The sequence below is a fragment of the Rhinoderma darwinii genome (genome assembly GCF_050947455.1).
Source record: "Rhinoderma darwinii isolate aRhiDar2 chromosome 5 unlocalized genomic scaffold, aRhiDar2.hap1 SUPER_5_unloc_48, whole genome shotgun sequence".
In the NCBI taxonomy this organism is placed as follows: domain Eukaryota; kingdom Metazoa; phylum Chordata; class Amphibia; order Anura; family Rhinodermatidae; genus Rhinoderma; species Rhinoderma darwinii.
The window spans coordinates 226,183-246,018 of NW_027461807.1; the positions used below are offsets into that span (position 1 = coordinate 226,183).

The window sequence follows — 19,836 nt, forward strand, 5'->3', positions numbered from 1 at the left end:
AAAAATTTATCCTACTGTCCATCTTTTCCTCCAATTTCACATAACTTTTTCTTCCCTTCAGATCCTTCTCAAATATCACTCCTAATACTTCAACCTCATCCTTCTTCATCACGCCCGCCACCCTCACGTTCTCCTGCTTCCCAAAATTACACAGCTGACATTTATTCCAATTCACTGCCATACCAGACATACTACAAAAAATCCTCATGTGCAAATTCATCCTATTCAGATCAGCCTGAGAGCAAGCAATAAATACCACATCGTCCATATATCCCAGAGATTTTAAAAAATTACCTGATCCACCGGGGATAAAACTCCCACTCACACACTTATCAGTTTGTATGCTTTTAAGTAACGCCTCTATCACGCAAATAAAAAGAATGGGGGACAAAGGGCACCCCTGGCGTACTCCGGATGAGACTTTCAAAGCTGGACTGGTATGACCGTTGATTAAAATTTGACTACTTGCACCATTATAAAGCCCTTTGATAACTTTTATCATTTTTTCCGGAATCCCTAAAAACTTCAGTGCAGAAAACATAAATTTATGGGATACTTTGTCGAAAGCTTTTTCGAAATCAATTGATTCAATAAATAGTGGTGTGTTATTAAAACCTGCATAATAAATAGTGTCTCTTAAAGGAATTAAATTGTCAGCAATCTTCCTACCGGGCACAGCACATGCCTGGTACTCCCCCACCATTAACGCGATAACCTCTGACATTCTTCCTGCCACTATTTTTGCAATAATTTTGTAATCATTATTTAAAAGTGTGATTGGTCTCCAATTCTTTATATCTTTCTCGTCTCCTTTTTTATAAATTAATGTTACGACTCCTTTTTGCATGGAACTGGATAAAACCCCCGTGTTAAAAACATAATTCACAACACGATAAAATTCAACACCTATAATATGCCAATAAAAGGAATAAAATTCTACAGGGAGTCCATCTCCACCTGGGGTTTTCCCTTTTGCCATACTACCAATCGCTTTCTCCACCTCTTCCACCCTCACTTCATCACTTAGAAAAGCGGCTTTCTCGTCTGGAATATTATTACTTAAAATTTTGCAATAGTCTTTGATTTCTGCCTCACTTGCTCTGCTGTCACCATTAAAAAGTGTCTCATAAAAACCACAAATCTCATCAACCATCGCAAGCCCTGTCACCTCGCCTGATGCAGATAAAATTGACTTAAACATTTTTTTCGGTTTAAAACATTTTTTAAAAAAATATCGTGAACACTGCTCATTTTCTTCCAAGTGCTCTACCTTTGCTTGGTATACTATGTTCCTCCCTTTTTCAATAAGCCATTTTTTAATTTCTTCTTTGATTTCTGCAATTTCTATATCCACGTTTACACCAACATTTTTGAATTTATACAATGTTTCCAATCTCCTCACCATGTTACTCTCTTTCTTTTTCTTCTCCTGTATCCTTTTGTAACCAATATGTTTAAAATATCTAACAAATCTCTCCTTTGCCCAGTCCCACCAGGCCAGGATGTTTTCAAAACATTTTTGTTTAAAAACACAGGATAAAAACACTGTTTTAAAACCCTTCATTACCTCCTCTTCTTGTAGCAGGTTTACGTTTAATTTCCACAGTCCCCTACCAAAGATAAGGGACTCTGCGATATTCAACTCAGTAATTACCATCTTATGGTCTGAAAAAATTGTCGTCACATGGTCGCACTGGGCCGCTTTCACCCCTTCAGATGTAAAAATATAATCCAGTCTGGATCTGCAGCGGCCACTATCTGACACATACGTAAATCTCTCTTCCGCACGTACCATCAGACCGGAGTCTGAATACCGCAGATCCTGCACAATCTGGTTTAAAATATTTGAAGTAACATCTGTTTTGACTTCTGCAGAGCTTTCACGATCATTGGCAGATCTAATGCAATTAAAATCACCTGCAACCACTGTAAAATCCCTACCAGGCATAAAAAGTTTAAGAGACTCTAAAAACGCTGCACGTGCCTGCTTCTCTGCTGGAGCATACACATTAAAAATACGTAGTCTCACGCCAAGGTATTCCACTATTAAAACCATACAGCGTCCAGGTACAATAATATTCCACTCTACAATACTAAAATGATTATTCTTCAATAAAATACCAATACCTTCGTTTTTGTTGTCTGTGCATGGGGACCAAAAGGATTTCCCTTTCTCCCATTCACTCTCATGCGGCACAGATTTTAAGGCACACTCTTGTAAACATAAAATATCTGTGTTCACCTTCTCCAATTCCTCAAAAATTGCCGCTCTCCTGGTATGTGTACAAATACTTCTTACATTTATGGAAGCCACTGTTACCGCCATTACCATAAATAAATAGATATAATTAAACACTGCCATGATAGTTTTTTTAAAGACCGCTCTTTCCTCCCACCTTTCTATTCACTATTTCAGTTAAATCAGGCGATTCTGGATCAGAACCCCTGTTGCTTTGCATCCTCGCAGGTGCAGCAGGATCCCCCTGCCCGCTAGGTAGCCAATTCTCCATTTTGTACCTCTTACTACTGGAAGGAACTGCTTTTTCTGACTCCACAAAGTCCTCCTCACTGCTAGATGGCAGCCTTTGCCCAGGAGTAAGTGACCTATCATCGTCACTCTCCCCTTCTTGGCACTCCATATTCTCCCCCTCCCCCACTGCAGGGTCGGGGCACCCATCTCCAATGCTCTCCTCGTCTGATGACTCATCACTAAGAGTGCTCTGCACCATTCCACAAGCTGTCAACACCCCCAGAAACATACCCTGGTGGGAAGCCTGGAAACCGCCCTCCTGTTCTCTGCTGGTCTCAAGCTCCCCATTACTGGCCAGTAACTCTGTTCCCGCTCTCCCATGAGCCTCGTGGCTCCGTTCGGCGGGACGTCCTTTTCTACCACTATCAGTCACTATACCTGGGGTTCTCTCCTGCGTGTCAGCGTGTGACACCGTTCCCCTCGCTCCGGCGCTGCCTATGTTTCCAGGGACGCCGTCCTCCCTGGCAACAGCTGTCACACTCACGATGCGCTCTCCAACACCAGGCACGCGTCTCTCATTTCTCTGCGCTCTCAGTCCTCTACCTCCTGCCACATCAGCATAGCTTTTTTGCTTTGTACTCCAATGAGTACAGCCTCTTGCTAAATGCTCTTCACTTCCACAAATATCACATTTCTTTCTTTTGCTGCATGACCTTGCATTATGACCGACCTCCCCACAATTTTTACAGCTTTCTCCCGTTTCAGGGCACCTATCTTGTATATGTCCAAAACCATGACAGCGTTTGCAGTATTCCTCTTGGCCATCATAAAAACAAAAACCTCTTTCACCACCTATGGAAAAAACGGCGGGAATATGTCTAACTCCTCCTCCGCCCTCCATTTTCAAACGTACTAGATACTTTCTTTTCCCATTTAGGTATCCATATCTGTTCTTCATTCTCCACATAAAGGTAACTTCATCACAATATTGTTTCAAAAACTCTGTCACTGTTGCATCTGATACTTTTGGATTGTACATATGCACTATTATCATTTTTTTCTTCAACATAAATAAAGGTTCAACTTTAACTTTCCTCATTATTTCTGGATCTTCCTTCAACTTCATCCTTTCCAGATCCGCAAACACACGTTGGCACATATGGGCAGAAGAGAAAGTAACATCATAAATACCTTGTTTGGGGAAGTCTTGCAACCCCAAGATATCTGTTACCTTTAGATACGAAATCTTCTGTATAATCTCCAACACGATGGCATCTAGTCCAATTTCCTCACGATCTTCCACCGCAACGTACAGCCGCACTGAGTCCTCGAGTCCTCGAGACATCTTGTCGCAATTTTACAGGTCAACTTCTTTGCCAACCCGCGATCACCCCCGAAATAACCCAGGGCCCCCCGCAAGGAAGGCCCTGATCACCACCTTCTGACTCCAACCAGCAGAGGTTTCCCACCACCGATCTTAGCCAAAAGGCCGAGAAGCGATAACCCGAGCGGCCCTTGCCTTGCCCGAGCCTGTCCCATACTGCTGTTCACCCCTTGCAGCGATTCAGCCTACTCCTAGGCAATTCCATGGGGCCCTGCAGGCTCACACACATTTACAGCTACTAAGCGGGAGGTGAATAAAGGCCGGAGAGGAAGCTACACAGGATTTGCTTCTTTTGCTTGCACCACAATGCAGTGCTGAAAGAGGAGGAATCTACATAAAAACGCCTTCTTGGCAACGCCCAAATGCCCTCCTGCCGTGCAAATACTGGCAGCAGCAGCAGTAAGTGCATGCCCACAGCCACCCCTTGTTCCTTCACAACTTGTATTAGCTTTAATCCAGTCCAGTGCTGCCTGCTGAGCAGCACTGACCAACACTGCCTGGGCCCAGGCTTTTATCTATCTCTGAGGCCCCATTATGATGTCAGAAAGCTGGCTCTGGAATCCTGAGGGCTCCACTATGACACGTGCAAAGTTCCGTCTGAACTTTATATAAGACGGTGAGGCTCAGTCAGTCACTCAGTGTTGCCTGAGAGGGCAACACTGCAACAGCCGGCCGCCAGGCTGTCTTTTTTTTGCACATTTATTTGCCTCCAGGAGGCCACAAGAGGGAGACAAGGGACTGCAAAATGGAAAATAGGCATCCACCAACTTTACAGACAACTTCTCCTTGCTCCTACAACCTCCATCCTTGCACAGTTTGTTATTCTTCTAGGTAACATAGTAACAAATCCAAATTGCTGCTCTCTTTGTAGGCAAGCAAGGCTTTGTTGCAACTGCAATTCTTACTTCTTCTTGAAATGTAGGGACGACAGTACATTCCATCACATCCATGTAGTGTACACAGGTAGGTCCATTGTGGCGGGCGGGCAGGCAGGCGGGCGGGCGGGCGGGCGGGCGGGCGGCTTTAATGGCCGTTTGCTGTTCCTCTACTCCACTCCGCTATTTGACTGTGGTGCTGCATCAATCAGTGGCTGGCTCAGGTGCAGCTCTTTAACCTACCTAGGAGGGAGGGCGGAGAGAAGACAAGGAAGGTGAATGAGCTGTTCCAATGTGAAATGCCAGAAACACAGAAACACAGACGACACAAAACAAGAGGTGGCAATGTATTAATTAATTGCATTTAATAAATGAGCTCATTATCACACATGACTGTACAAATGCATTGTCCAACAGGTGTTGAAATAATGGGATTAAAAGGGGAGATCCCATCCGAAAGACAAAAACAATAGCAAACACAAATAGCACTTTTGGAATCTGATTTTAGTAAACACATAAGGGAAGGGTGCACCGGTCCTGGAAATACTGCAATACCAGGTCAATGCGTGGAGTGGACAGAGCAAGCTCTATTTCCATCTCCCTGTTCTAAAAATCCATTTAATATATGGTCCCCAGATAGGGGACGTATCAGATATTAAACTGATAAGAACAGATTTTTTTTTTTTTTTTTTTTTTTTTTTATTAAACCATTCAGGTTTTTTTGAATAAAACCGAGAACTGTAGTTGTTCAAACCACCTCTCTATTTTTCAAAAAATCTCATCACTCTGGTTCATTATTTTATTTTTCCATCAAATACAAGATAAGTCAAACAAAATTCCTCAAACTAAATACCTCCATTTTAACATTCGCCATATCCCTTCCGCATCCATACCTTTTTCTAGATCCCATTTATAATAAAAATACAATTTAGCCAATACCATACTAACCACATCCTCCATCTCAAATACTTCTCTTTTATACACATTCAAATTCCTCGTATTCCACAATACCTCTTTCACACAAGTCAAAAAAATCCACAACACTCTATCCTTTTCACTACCCAAACTACACAAACCAAACAAGACAATTTCATACGTCAAACTCTTCAAACCAGTCAATTCTTCGCACAACCCACTCAACTTTTTCCAAACATCCTTTGCATGCTTACACGACCAAAACACATGACTCACATCCTCATCATCCCCACAACCTTCTCTCGGACACCTTTCAGATGCAACCAAACCTCTTCTTTTCTGCACACTCCTTACAGGCAACACTCCATGTACCGACATCCATAACAAATCTTTCTGCTTATTTGACACATCATACGTAACAATCTTCTTCCACACAGACTTAGACTCCATCGAATTCAAACCATTTACAGAACACATCACATTATTCATACACATACTTCTCACAACATTCTTTTCGCTCAAAAATCTCTCCATTCTTACATCCTCTAGCTGGAACTTTTTAATAAATTTTTCAACATACAAATACCACCCTGTGCACTGAAAAGCAATTGGTTTACATAAATTACGTTTTTCCCACCTTAGACGCTGAATCACCGTTCCAGCTAGATACTTCGACATTCTGGAAGCCTTGGATTCTTTAAATAAAAGCTCTACAAAAAACCGTACACAATTAATTCCAATGAAGATCTCCAAATTTGGGAAATCAAGGCCTCCATTTCGTCTGCTTTTCATTAGAATTTCTCTCTTTGCCTTCTCAATCCCGCTCCCCCATAAAAAAAGGAACAAAACTCTATTCACTTTTTTTAACATATCAACAGCAGGAGGAAAAACCAGAGCAACATATAAAATCATAGGTAGAATAATACTTTTGACAATTAAAACCTTCCCCGAAAAAGAAAGATCCCTCATTCTCCACATTTCCAACTTTCTCACAATCCTACCACCTAACTCATCCCAACTTTCTCTCCCTTTCAACTCATCATCAAACACAATACCCAAAATTTTCACACCATCCACCTGTTCCATATCAGAATCACTCACTCGCTCATTACTGAAAAAAAATTTAAATTTGCTCTTACCCCAATTTATTTTAAAAGCAGACGCAATACAAAACATGTTTACAATCAACTTCACTCTGGACATATCATACACAGAATCACACAATACACAAATATCATCCATATATCCCAAAGCTTTCACACGTTTTCCATCACACCCGGGCACCACCAAACCTTTCACAACCTTATCATTTCTAATCATTTGCAACAATGGTTCAATCGCACAAATAAATAGGATGGGAGACAACGGACAACCCTGTCGCACACCAGACATAATACTAAATGATTCGGAAAAAAACCCATTCACCTGCACACAACTCTTTGCATTCGCGTATAAATTCTTCAACAAACTCACAAACTGAACCGGAAAACCCATTCTCTCTAACACTTTAAACAAAAACACATGCGCCACACGATCAAACGCTTTCTCAAAATCTAACGCACACACAATCACCTTCTTATTCCGACCCTTACAATCCTCAAGCATATCCCGCACCAACGCCATATTCTCATGCAATTTCCTTTTTGGTACCGCACATACCTGATCCTCATCAATCACACACCCAATCACATTTCTCATACGATTCGCAATCAGCTTGGCAAAAATTTTATAATCCGTATTCAGCAAAGTAATTGGTCGCCAGTTTTCTAAACGCCTCTTATCTCCTTTTTTATGCAACAGAACTACCATACCCTTCTTCATCACATCACACATATTCGTCCCAGAAAACAACACTCTCATAACATCTATAACATCCTTCCCAATTATGTCCCAATATTTCCCATAGAACTCAGCTGGTATTCCATCGATCCCTGGAGACTTATTTTTAGCCATACTTCCCACCACATCCTTTATTTCACCATCCATAATCTCACCAAGCAAAGACTCACATTCACTTTCAGGAACAAAATTACACACAATATCCAGAAACTCCTCATCATCACCCAAATCACACTTCTTCACATCATACAGTTGTTTATAAAAATCAGACACCACATCAATCACATCCTTACCAAACACCTCTTTATCATCCTTATCCAGTAACACATTCATTCCACTTTTTCCACCACACATTTTTTTAAAGAAAAATCTAGTACATTTCTCGTGATTATCTCTAACCTCCACCTTAGACCTAAATATTATTTCTTTCCCTTTTTCTCGGAACCACTCCTTAATATCTTTTTTTGTTTTTTCCAAATCGTGTCTTACATCCATACCCAAATTTTTACATTGTTGAAGGAACGTCATCCGCATGTTAAAGCGTAAATATTGCAATCTTTTCCTTCTCGCTCTTCTATATCCTATCTGTCTAAAAAACCCACCAATCTTTTTTTTCACCCATACCCACCATTCACACACATTAGAGAAAGAACTTTTCTTTCTAGCCCAAAAACCATATTTTTTCCCAAACCTAGTTTTTACCCTTTCATCACACAGAAAACTGACATTCATCTTCCATACCCCTCTACCATAAAATAAATTATTTATAACAAAAACCCCCAACAAACACTCGTGATCTGAAAACCACACTCTCTCCTGCGCATAATCTACACATTTCATTGCAGAGGTAGAAAAAAAGAAAAAATCCAGACGAGAATCCGTTCTTCCGTCATCGGCATGATAGGTAAATGGACCTGGTTTCCTGGTGACAGCGTCCTGCAAAGCAAAGTCCTGCAAAATTTTATTCCACAAAACTCCAGTGACATCCACATTAGACTCTGTGGACCCAGCTCGGGCCTGCTTCTCCAGGATACAGTTAATGTCACCAACAATAATGACAGGAACTTTACCGTGTAGAAAAAATTTTAAACTATCAAAAAGTGCCAACCTATCAGTTTTCACAGCATGGCCATAGATATTGATTAGCCTAAACTGCCACCCCTTATAGGCTAGTAACACGCAGACACATCTTCCTTCCTGTATAATTTGAGTCTGTTTGATGACAAACTCATTATTTTTGAAGAGGATACCAATTCCATCATTCCTATTTGTGGAAGAAAAAGACCAAATTGCTTCCCCAAACTTCCATTCTTCTTTCCTAGGCATTTTTGATAAACCACATTCTTGTACGCAAACAATGTCGCTGCCCTTAGAGGCCAAAAAGTCCAGGACTGCAGTACGCTTGTGAGCAGAGGAGAACACCCGTACATTTTGTGAGACAATTTTTAATCTCAAAGACATGCGGGCATAGTATGGTTAGTGCAATGGAAAGCCATGAAGAACCAGAACATATCACGTCCCAGGGAAATACATCGCTCTTTCCAGATTCGCCACATTGACTTCACTGAGGAAACCTTCCCCAGGAGAGCTGGGTACTTCTGAGGCCACCTCAGATGACTTAGGGCTAGAACTAGAGTCACTGTCCAACAATGAGAAAGGATTTGCATGAGCCGAATCTTCCAACAAGCCTATCTTCAGTCTCTTCACCGCTTTTCCAGACTTCCCCCTTTTTGAGACAACTTTATGGAAGATTTCCGCACTAGTGGCACTAGGCATCCTGGCCTCCTTCTCGTCCTCCTCCGATATTGACCACTCCACTTTAGCTGAGTCTTCCATTTTTGACTCTGGGCTAGAAAAAGACAAAATTTGCATACTTGCACCATCATCAGGGGAAGCACACCCAATAGGTGGCGCTGTGTCTTCACCTTCCATAGGTATAACCCCAGGTGCTTCATCAACACTTTGCTCTGCAGGAGGGACCACACCCAACTCCATGCTGTTAGTATGTGAGGTTAGAACCTCTCCTAATACAGCTTTCCCTGGGTCCTGACAAGCAGACACAGAAACACTGCCAGCAGGCTCTGAAATTTCCTCAGAAGAGGCAGCAAGGGAACTTGTTGTTCTCACCTGTCTGCCCCATGTTCTTCTCTCTTGTCCTAAGAAAGGAAACACCTTTGGACATTTCCTACAGGTATGGCCAGGCAAACCACAAATATCACACCTGGATGGGGAAATACATGCACTAGCCTCATGTCCGGTTTCCTTGCAATTTCTGCAAACCTTGCCTTTACATGCATCTTTGGTATGCCCGTAGGAAAAACATGATCTGCAAAAGCATGGCATATCTTGGTAATACAGATACCCCTTATTACCACCAATTGAAAAATTAGCAGGAGGATTCATCACTCCTCCAATACAGCTGGAGTCAGGTTTCAGCCTGACCCAGTACTTGATATCACCATTGAAAACTCCCCATAGATTCTTCTGCTCCACACCACCTCTAACATGGGTACAGTAGTGAGCTAAAAAGGCCCTGACCAGCCTTCTATCCAGAAATGGGTTATACATGTGGATGGTAATACATTTCTCCACTGCTGAAAAAAGAGGTTGCACTTCAATAGATGTTAAAGCCTCATGCATGTGTTTCTCCTTGAGCAACTGAAAAACATTTAGACAGTAGGCGGCCTCAAAAAAGGATACATCATACGTAGCAATATTGCTGAAAGCTTGGATACAGAATACCTCTACCAACTTAACTCCAGCCAGGTCCAGAAGGATGTTCTCAATGATGTGCCCAGTATCCACTTCGTCTCTCCTCTGCTCATTTACCACAAAACGAATAGTATTCCGCACTGCTGCCATCTTGATATGGAATGCCCAACGGCACGGTGATCGCTCCCAAAAACGTCGGAGAGGACTCCACGAAAGACCGAACCCCCGGCCCAGACCAGGCAATAAACCTGATCTGAGCCAAAAGGCCGAGAAGCGATAACCCGAGCGGCCCTTGCCTTGCCCGAGCCTGTCCCATACTGCTGTTCACCCCTTGCAGCGATTCAGCCTACTCCTAGGCAATTCCATGGGGCCCTGCAGGCTCACACACATTTACAGCTACTAAGCGGGAGGTGAATAAAGGCCGGAGAGGAAGCTACACAGGATTTGCTTCTTTTGCTTGCACCACAATGCAGTGCTGAAAGAGGAGGAATCTACATAAAAACGCCTTCTTGGCAACGCCCAAATGCCCTCCTGCCGTGCAAATACTGGCAGCAGCAGCAGTAAGTGCATGCCCACAGCCACCCCTTGTTCCTTCACAACTTGTATTAGCTTTAATCCAGTCCAGTGCTGCCTGCTGAGCAGCACTGACCAACACTGCCTGGGCCCAGGCTTTTATCTATCTCTGAGGCCCCATTATGATGTCAGAAAGCTGGCTCTGGAATCCTGAGGGCTCCACTATGACACGTGCAAAGTTCCGTCTGAACTTTATATAAGACGGTGAGGCTCAGTCAGTCACTCAGTGTTGCCTGAGAGGGCAACACTGCAACAGCCGGCCGCCAGGCTGTCTTTTTTTTGCACATTTATTTGCCTCCAGGAGGCCACAAGAGGGAGACAAGGGACTGCAAAATGGAAAATAGGCATCCACCAACTTTACAGACAACTTCTCCTTGCTCCTACAACCTCCATCCTTGCACAGTTTGTTATTCTTCTAGGTAACATAGTAACAAATCCAAATTGCTGCTCTCTTTGTAGGCAAGCAAGGCTTTGTTGCAACTGCAATTCTTACTTCTTCTTGAAATGTAGGGACGACAGTACATTCCATCACATCCATGTAGTGTACACAGGTAGGTCCATTGTGGCGGGCAGGCAGGCGGGCGGGCGGGCGGGCGGCTTTAATGGCCGTTTGCTGTTCCTCTACTCCACTCCGCTATTTGACTGTGGTGCTGCATCAATCAGTGGCTGGCTCAGGTGCAGCTCTTTAACCTACCTAGGAGGGAGGGCGGAGAGAAGACAAGGAAGGTGAATGAGCTGTTCCAATGTGAAATGCCAGAAACACAGAAACACAGACGACACAAAACAAGAGGTGGCAATGTATTAATTAATTGCATTTAATAAATGAGCTCATTATCACACATGACTGTACAAATGCATTGTCCAACAGGTGTTGAAATAATGGGATTAAAAGGGGAGATCCCATCCGAAAGACAAAAACAATAGCAAACACAAATAGCACTTTTGGAATCTGATTTTAGTAAACACATAAGGGAAGGGTGCACCGGTCCTGGAAATACTGCAATACCAGGTCAATGCGTGGAGTGGACAGAGCAAGCTCTATTTCCATCTCCCTGTTCTAAAAATCCATTTAATATATGGTCCCCAGATAGGGGACGTATCAGATATTAAACTGATAAGAACAGATTTTTTTTTTTTTTTTTTTTTTTTTTTTTTAAACCCTCAGAGGTAAAAATATAAGTTCATTATGTTTTTTGCACCTCAAACACTTTCACCAAACTTACACTCTGTATTTAGTGCGTTTCTTTAAGCTCATCATCGGGTCAATGATTTTTCTTTTTTTAAACATATTTATTTACATTTACAATTAAACAAAAAAGGCATACAATCCCATCACCTTAGTCTAAACCCTTCACTCCACCCACCATTTATACTTTAACTACATACCTCCACTTCAAAAATTTCCAAATACCCTCTGCATCTGCTTCCCCAAACCTTTTCTTGTCCGACAAATATACCACATACATTCTATCCAAAATCATCCTCAAACACCCTTCTACCGTCACTTCCTTTCTTCTAAAGACATACAAATTCCTTACATCCCACAAAACTTCTTTAATGATTGCTAACATAATACACCACACCCTCTGTTTTTTCCTATCTAACATTCCCAACCCAAACATTATTACCTCAAACGTCAGTTTTTTAACCCCAACCACCTCTTTACACAAAGGACTCACACCCTTCCACACTTCCTGAGCCACATCACAATTCCAGAATAAATGTAAAATACTTTCACACCCTCCACACCCCACTCTTGGACATGCTTCACTCCTCCCAATCCCACGATTTCTTTGAAACTCTCTCACAGGCAACGCTCCATGCATACTTTGCCATACAATCTCTTTCTGTCTATTTGTTATCCCATCCGTTTCCAAACTCTTCCATACTCTCCCTACATTCACCCTTCTCACCATATTTATAGGACACTGCACTTCTTTTCCTTCAATACATCTCAACATCTCTTTTTTATTTCTCAACACATCACCCTTCCCCAACAACTCATAGCTTTTCAAAAACTTTTCCACATACAGATACCACTTTGGACATATAAGTGCATACGGCACTCTTAAATCTCTCCCTATCCATCCTAATCTGCATAACACACTCCCACTCAGATATCTTACCATACATGCAAATTTCCAATCACCTCCCATCATCCTTCTTACTGCAAACACACTATTCACTCCCAAATATACCTCAATATTAGGAAACCCCATTCCCCCATTCTTTACACTTTTCCTCACAGTCTCTCTCTTCACTCTCTCCATCTTAGAACCCCAAAAAAATACCATCAGCACTCTATTCAATCTTCTCAGCATCATAGACCCTGGCGGAAAGACAAAAGCAACATACAACAAAATTGGTAAAATCACACTTTTAATCACCAGAATCTTCCCAGCAAAAGACAATTCTCTCAAACGCCAGAAATTCATTTTCTTAATAATCTTTTTACCAACATCCTCCCAACTTTCATTCCCATCCAATTTTTCATCAAATTTCACCCCCAAAATCTGAATCGCTCCTTCCACACATTTTACACCTAAATCTTCTCTCCTCCCAATGTTCCCAAACCTCTTACATTCACTCTTATCCCAATTTACTCTAAATGCAGATGCCCCACAGAACAAAGCAACTAACAATTTTGCACGCCTTACCGCAGCATCGGATTCACAAATCACACACACATCATCCATGTATGCTAATACTTTTACTTCTTTCCCACCACAACCAGGAATCTTCACACCTCTCATACATTTATCCTTCCGAAACATCTGTAATAAAGGCTCAATCGCACAAATAAAGGCAATCGGAGACAGGGGACACCCCTGCCTCACACCGGAACCCACACTTATCTCACCACCAACCCATCCATTAATGAGAATCTTACTATACACATTCTTATACAACACTCTTACAACATTCACAAAGTCACTAGGAAAACCCATTCTTACCAAAACTCTAAATAAAAAATCATGCGCCAAACGATCAAAAGCTTTTTCAAAATCAATTGACAGAACATTCAATACTTGTTTCCTCTCCATGCTATCCCATATCACATCTCTCAGCAAACACAAATTCTCACTAATCCTCCTCCCCGGCACTCCACACACTTGCTCCTCCCCAACCACCTGACCAATCACATCTCTCATCCTATTTGCAATCAGCTTAGCAAACACCTTATAGTCCACATTCAACAAAGTAATCGGCCTCCAATTTTTAACATCATTCACATCCCCTTTCTTATAAATCAAAACCACCACCCCACTTTTCATACTTTCAACCATCCTACCATTCTCCCACATAAATTTATAAACTTGCACCATATCATCCTTAATCACATCCCACATTTTTATGTAAAATTCCATCGGTAACCCATCATCCCCTGGGGTCTTATTCACAGCCATACTATCCAACACTCTCTTTACTTCATCCTCCTCAATGTTTCTCATCAAATTTGCATATTCAATTACTTCCACCCTATTTTCAATCATACTCACCACTTCAGCCTCCAAGTCCCTATCAATCTCTTTCACTGCATACAATTCTTTATAAAAACTTTCAACCACAGAAAACACTGCTTTTCCTTTCACCACCCTTCCATTTTTATCATACACTCTCACCAAATCCTCCTTTTTCCCCACTACTTTTTTGAAAAAATACCTAGAACATTTTTCCCCCTTTTCCAATTTATCTAATTTTGACTGATACATAATCTTTCTACCTTTTTCTAACAACCATTCCCTCATCTCATTTTTCACACAATCAATCTCCTCATCCACACTCCAACCTCTCTTTTTAACCTTCTGGAGAAAATTCAACCTTATATTATAACATTCATACCTCTTCCTCCTCTCCACAGCTTTCCTATAACCAACCTTTCTAAAAAACACACGTGTTCTTTCTTTAACCCAATCCCACCATGTTATTATATCCACAAAATCACCTTTTTTCTCACACCAAAACCTATATGTATCCACATATTTTCCACAAACACTCTCATCATCCAACAAACTCACATTTAATTTCCATAAACCCCTCCCACTCCCACAATCCTCATCCCAGACCAACTCACACTTAATGCACTCGTGATCAGAATATCCTACCTTCATTTGCATATATCCCTTACCCATCACCCCCTTAGAAACAAAAATCATATCAATTCTACTGCTGTGTCTCCCACTATCCGCATAATAAGTATCTACTATAGGGTTAACACCACACAGGTGCACTACATCCCTCAATCCAAAATCAGTGAGTACAGACTTTAGCACATTCCCAGACACATCCAAATCCCCTCTAGTATCACAGTTAAAATCCCCCACCCACACAATATGTTCCCTACCTGGCAAAAACAGTTTAATTCTCTCAAACAACTCCACTCTCTCTTCCTTTTTTGCAGACGCATACACATTAATTACACGCACATTCACACCACATACTTTTATAACCACTAACAGGCACCGCCCCTCCTCAATCACTGTGTAGCTACAAACCTCCACCCTGCTACTCCTAACCAACACCCCAACACCATCATTTCTATTGTGACTAGAACATGACCATATTGCTGCACCAAAACCCCACTCCTCCTGCTTAACTATATACTCTATCCCGCACTCCTGCACACAAATTAAATCTGCTCCACTGAAAGACAATTCCTCCAAAATGGCTGCTCTCCTGGCCCGGTTTTTAAACACCCGGACATTGGAAGACAAAATTTTAAACGACATTTTATAACTGCCCTAGGCAGAAAAAGGTGAAAAAACACAAAGCAGAACCCTCAAACTTTCCGGGTTAAAGGCCCGGGAGAGTTTTCTTCACTAGTCTCATACTCCATGTTCGGCTCAAACAATGCCTGAAAGGCGTTCGCCGTCTCCACACTTTGCGTCTCCACCACTTCAATTCTCTGTTTTTTTGGAAAGTTCCCCACTCTCTGTGGGCGAAAAGACATCTCCACTTCTCTCACTGGACTCAACACTCCAGAGGAAGACCATTCTGATATCCTCTGAGATTCTTCTACCACAGGGCTTGGCATGTCCTCAATGAAAGTTTCCTCAATTGCCTGCACCTGCGTGCTATCTCGCTCAGCCTCAGCCAATATTGCATCAAGGATTTCTTTCTGCCTTTGCTCCTCCACCTCCCTTTCTATCCTTAACCTCTCATTGGCTTCCTCTTGCTTCTGGATATTCTTCTGTCTCTGTGCCTCTCTTTCCTTTTCCTCTTTCTCCTTTCTCTTCTTGCCCACTGGGCAATCTCTATACAGGTGCCCCACTTCACCACACAAATCACACGATCGGGGTTCCGTACATGCACCTGCCTCATGTCCAGCCAGCTTACAATTCCTGCACACCTTCACCCCAGGGCAGCACTCCTTAGTGTGACCAAACTGGTGACAGAACCGACAAAATTTTGGCATATTTTGATAATACAAATATCCTCTATAGCCAGCAATGGAAAAGGACAATGGAGGGCTCTTAACTCCACCAATACAATCCGGGTCCAGCTTAAACTGGACGAAAAATTTATAAGTTCCATTGAACACTTTCAATGAGCTGGTCATTTTGGTTCCCCCTTTCACACTGGTGCAATATAAACTCAAAAAGTTCTTGATTAAGTCCAGCTGGGTAAATGGGTTGAAGACATGTACAAATAGTACCCTCTCTCCCATAGCAAATAGAGGCACAAAAGAGACATTTTTCAAAACCTCACAGTTAGCATTCACTTTTAAGGCTTCATAGAAATTTAAACAGTCATTTTCTTCTTGAAAGGACACATCATACAATCCTTGCTTTCTGTTTTCTTGCACGCAGAATAATTTATAAAGAGGGATACCTGCCATGTCGACCACCAGCTTCCTTCCAACAAATTCAACGGTGTTCTTACCAGAATCACTTGGGTCTACCTTAATTCGTATGGTTCTCTCCACCGGTGTTGTCCTTGCTGCATCCATGCTGACTATACCTGCCGATCCACGATCACAGAACGATCACCACTCTGGTTCCTCCCAAGGGAAAACCCGCACCCCCTGACCAAGACCAGAGCAATAAACTCTGATCTTAGCCAAAAGGCCGAGAAGCGATAACCCGAGCGGCCCTTGCCTTGCCCGAGCCTGTCCCATACTGCTGTTCACCCCTTGCAGCGATTCAGCCTACTCCTAGGCAATTCCATGGGGCCCTGCAGGCTCACACACATTTACAGCTACTAAGCGGGAGGTGAATAAAGGCCGGAGAGGAAGCTACACAGGATTTGCTTCTTTTGCTTGCACCACAATGCAGTGCTGAAAGAGGAGGAATCTACATAAAAACGCCTTCTTGGCAACGCCCAAATGCCCTCCTGCCGTGCAAATACTGGCAGCAGCAGCAGTAAGTGCATGCCCACAGCCACCCCTTGTTCCTTCACAACTTGTATTAGCTTTAATCCAGTCCAGTGCTGCCTGCTGAGCAGCACTGACCAACACTGCCTGGGCCCAGGCTTTTATCTCTGAGGCCCCATTATGATGTCAGAAAGCTGGCTCTGGAATCCTGAGGGCTCCACTATGACACGTGCAAAGTTCCGTCTGAACTTTATATAAGACGGTGAGGCTCAGTCAGTCACTCAGTGTTGCCTGAGAGGGCAACACTGCAACAGCCGGCCGCCAGGCTGTCTTTTTTTTGCACATTTATTTGCCTCCAGGAGGCCACAAGAGGGAGACAAGGGACTGCAAAATGGAAAATAAGCATCCACCAACTTTACAGACAACTTCTCTTTGCTCCTACAACCTCCATCCTTGCACAGTTTGTTATTCTTCTAGGTAACATAGTAACAAATCCAAATTGCTGCTCTCTTTGTAGGCAAGCAAGGCTTTGTTGCAACTGCAATTCTTACTTCTTCTTGAAATGTAGGGACGACAGTACATTCCATCACATCCATGTAGTGTACACAGGTAGGTCCATTGTGGCGGGCAGGCAGGCGGGCGGGCGGCTTTAATGGCTGTTTGCTGTTCCTCTACTCCACTCCGCTATTTGACTGTGGTGCTGCATCAATCAGTGGCTGGCTCAGGTGCAGCTCTTTAACCTACCTAGGAGGGAGGGCGGAGAGAAGACAAGGAAGGTGAATGAGCTGTTCCAATGTGAAATGCCAGAAACACAGAAACACAGACGACACAAAACAAGAGGTGGCAATGTATTAATTAATTGCATTTAATAAATGAGCTCATTATCACACATGACTGTACAAATGCATTGTCCAACAGGTGTTGAAATAATGGGATTAAAAGGGGAGATCCCATCAGAAAGACAAAAACAATAGCAAACACAAATAGCACTTTTGGAATCTGATTTTAGTCAACACATAAGGGAAGGGTGCACCGGTCCTGGAAATACTGCAATACCAGGTCAATGCGTGGAGTGGACAGAGCAAGCTCTATTTCCATCTCCCTGTTCTAAAAATCCATTTAATATATGGTCCCCAGATAGGGGACGTATCAGATATTAAACTGATAAGAACAGATTTTTTGATTGAAAATTGCTTTATTGACAATCAATCGTCATCATACAAACATTACTGCGACGCAGCGCAAGCCATGAAGCAGCAAATAATAAATAATAACAGTCGTCAAACATAACATGACAGTATAATACACAGTACAGGCTAGCCTATGCTATACATTACACCACATGCTACACTAACATTCTTGCATTCACTAAAGCCAAACAACAAAGCATTACAGACAAGTGATGGGATAGGGGAGTGGGTAGGAGGGGATAGGGAAGGGGGAAATCACAGGCCCGAAGCTTTATTGAAAGACAACACACAAGAAGGGAGAGTGGGGGGAAGGGGAGTGTCAATCCTCTTCCTCATCGACGTCCGGGCTGTCCCAGGTGGAATAGTCTCTGAGCAGGCTGTGGATCAGCCTGCGGCAGTCCTGGACGGACACACTCTCTCTCCGCAAAATCAGACGGTTCCTGGCAAACCATATAGCGTCCTTAAAGCAGTTCATAAGGCGCCAGGCTTCCTGGATTGCTCCATCCGTGGTATTCCCAGGAAATAGTCCATAAAGTACCGAGCGGTACGACAGTCTGTTCCTGGGTACTGAGTCCTTGAGTTCATGTTCCAAGGCTTTCAACAGACCCTGTGCAAAGGGGCACTGCCAGAAAATGTGCAAAGATGTTTCCTCCGTGAAGGGGCACCTGGGGCAGTACCGGGTCTTGCACAGGTTGCGGGCATGCATGAATGACCTAAGAGGCAGTCCTCCCTGGATGGCCATCCATGAAATGTCCTTGTGCCCGTTGGTCAACCTGCCAGATGACACGTTAGTCCAAACAGTCTCCAACGTGTCGGCATGAAGCCCTGGAACAAACTCCAGTGAGTCCTTTGCTCTGATGTGCTTGTGGATCGTCTTAGGTTTCCACAAGTCGGGCTTAAGACCCTCCAGTTGATGCTCCCTCACAAACCGGACGACATCTCTGTAGAACCAGGGAGCGTGCCAGTTGTAAGGGAAGGAGCTGTCCCACTTGTCCCAGCCAAAACCTCGCCAGAGGGGAAGGAGGAAGTAGCGGGACATGGCCTTGCCCGCAGAGCCGTTTGCTGTCCTCAGAGTCCTACGAACACAGTCACATACAAAAGCGATCCGCAGCAGAGTGGGAATGTCGGGTATACCCTTCCCACCTTTGCGGGGCTCCTTGTACATAACAGTCCGCTTTACTCTGTCCATTTTCGAGCCCCAGATGAAGCGAAACACAGTCCTGGTAATGGCCCTCGAGACGGTGGCAAGAGGGGGCCATGCCTGCGCAGTGTATTGTAGCACAGGCAAGACTTCGTTACGCAGGACCATTGCTTTGCCCTCAATAGTGAGTTGTCTGAGGCTCCACAGTCCGATCCTTTGGTTGACTTTGGCCAAGCGTTCTTCCCACGACTTTAGGGCTGCACCTTCCTTACCGAACCAGACTCCCAGAATTTTGATGAAGTCCGGCTTGATAGTAAACGGGAAGGAGCCAGGAGAAGGCAGGTACCACTTTCCGAAGAGCATGGCTTCCGACTTCCCGCAGTTGACTTTTGCCCCTGAAGCGCGTCCGAACTCCTCACAGGTC

The 19,836-nt window shown here is 43.2% G+C and overlaps 1 non-coding gene and 2 pseudogenes across 1 annotated transcript; all 3 read right to left on the reverse strand.

Annotated features, from left to right (window-relative positions):
* Positions 1 to 5,250: 5,250 nt before the first annotated feature.
* On the reverse strand, positions 5,251 to 5,465 carry LOC142695698 (U2 spliceosomal RNA; annotated as a pseudogene).
* A 6,275-nt stretch (positions 5,466 to 11,740) lies between these two features.
* LOC142695665 (U2 spliceosomal RNA) lies at positions 11,741 to 11,945 on the reverse strand (annotated as a pseudogene).
* Positions 11,946 to 18,103: 6,158 nt separating this feature from the next.
* On the reverse strand, positions 18,104 to 18,291 carry LOC142695646 (U2 spliceosomal RNA). The gene has a single exon (XR_012863733.1). It is a non-coding gene; the product is annotated as a U2 spliceosomal RNA (small nuclear RNA).
* Between the last annotated feature and the right edge of the window lie 1,545 nt (positions 18,292 to 19,836).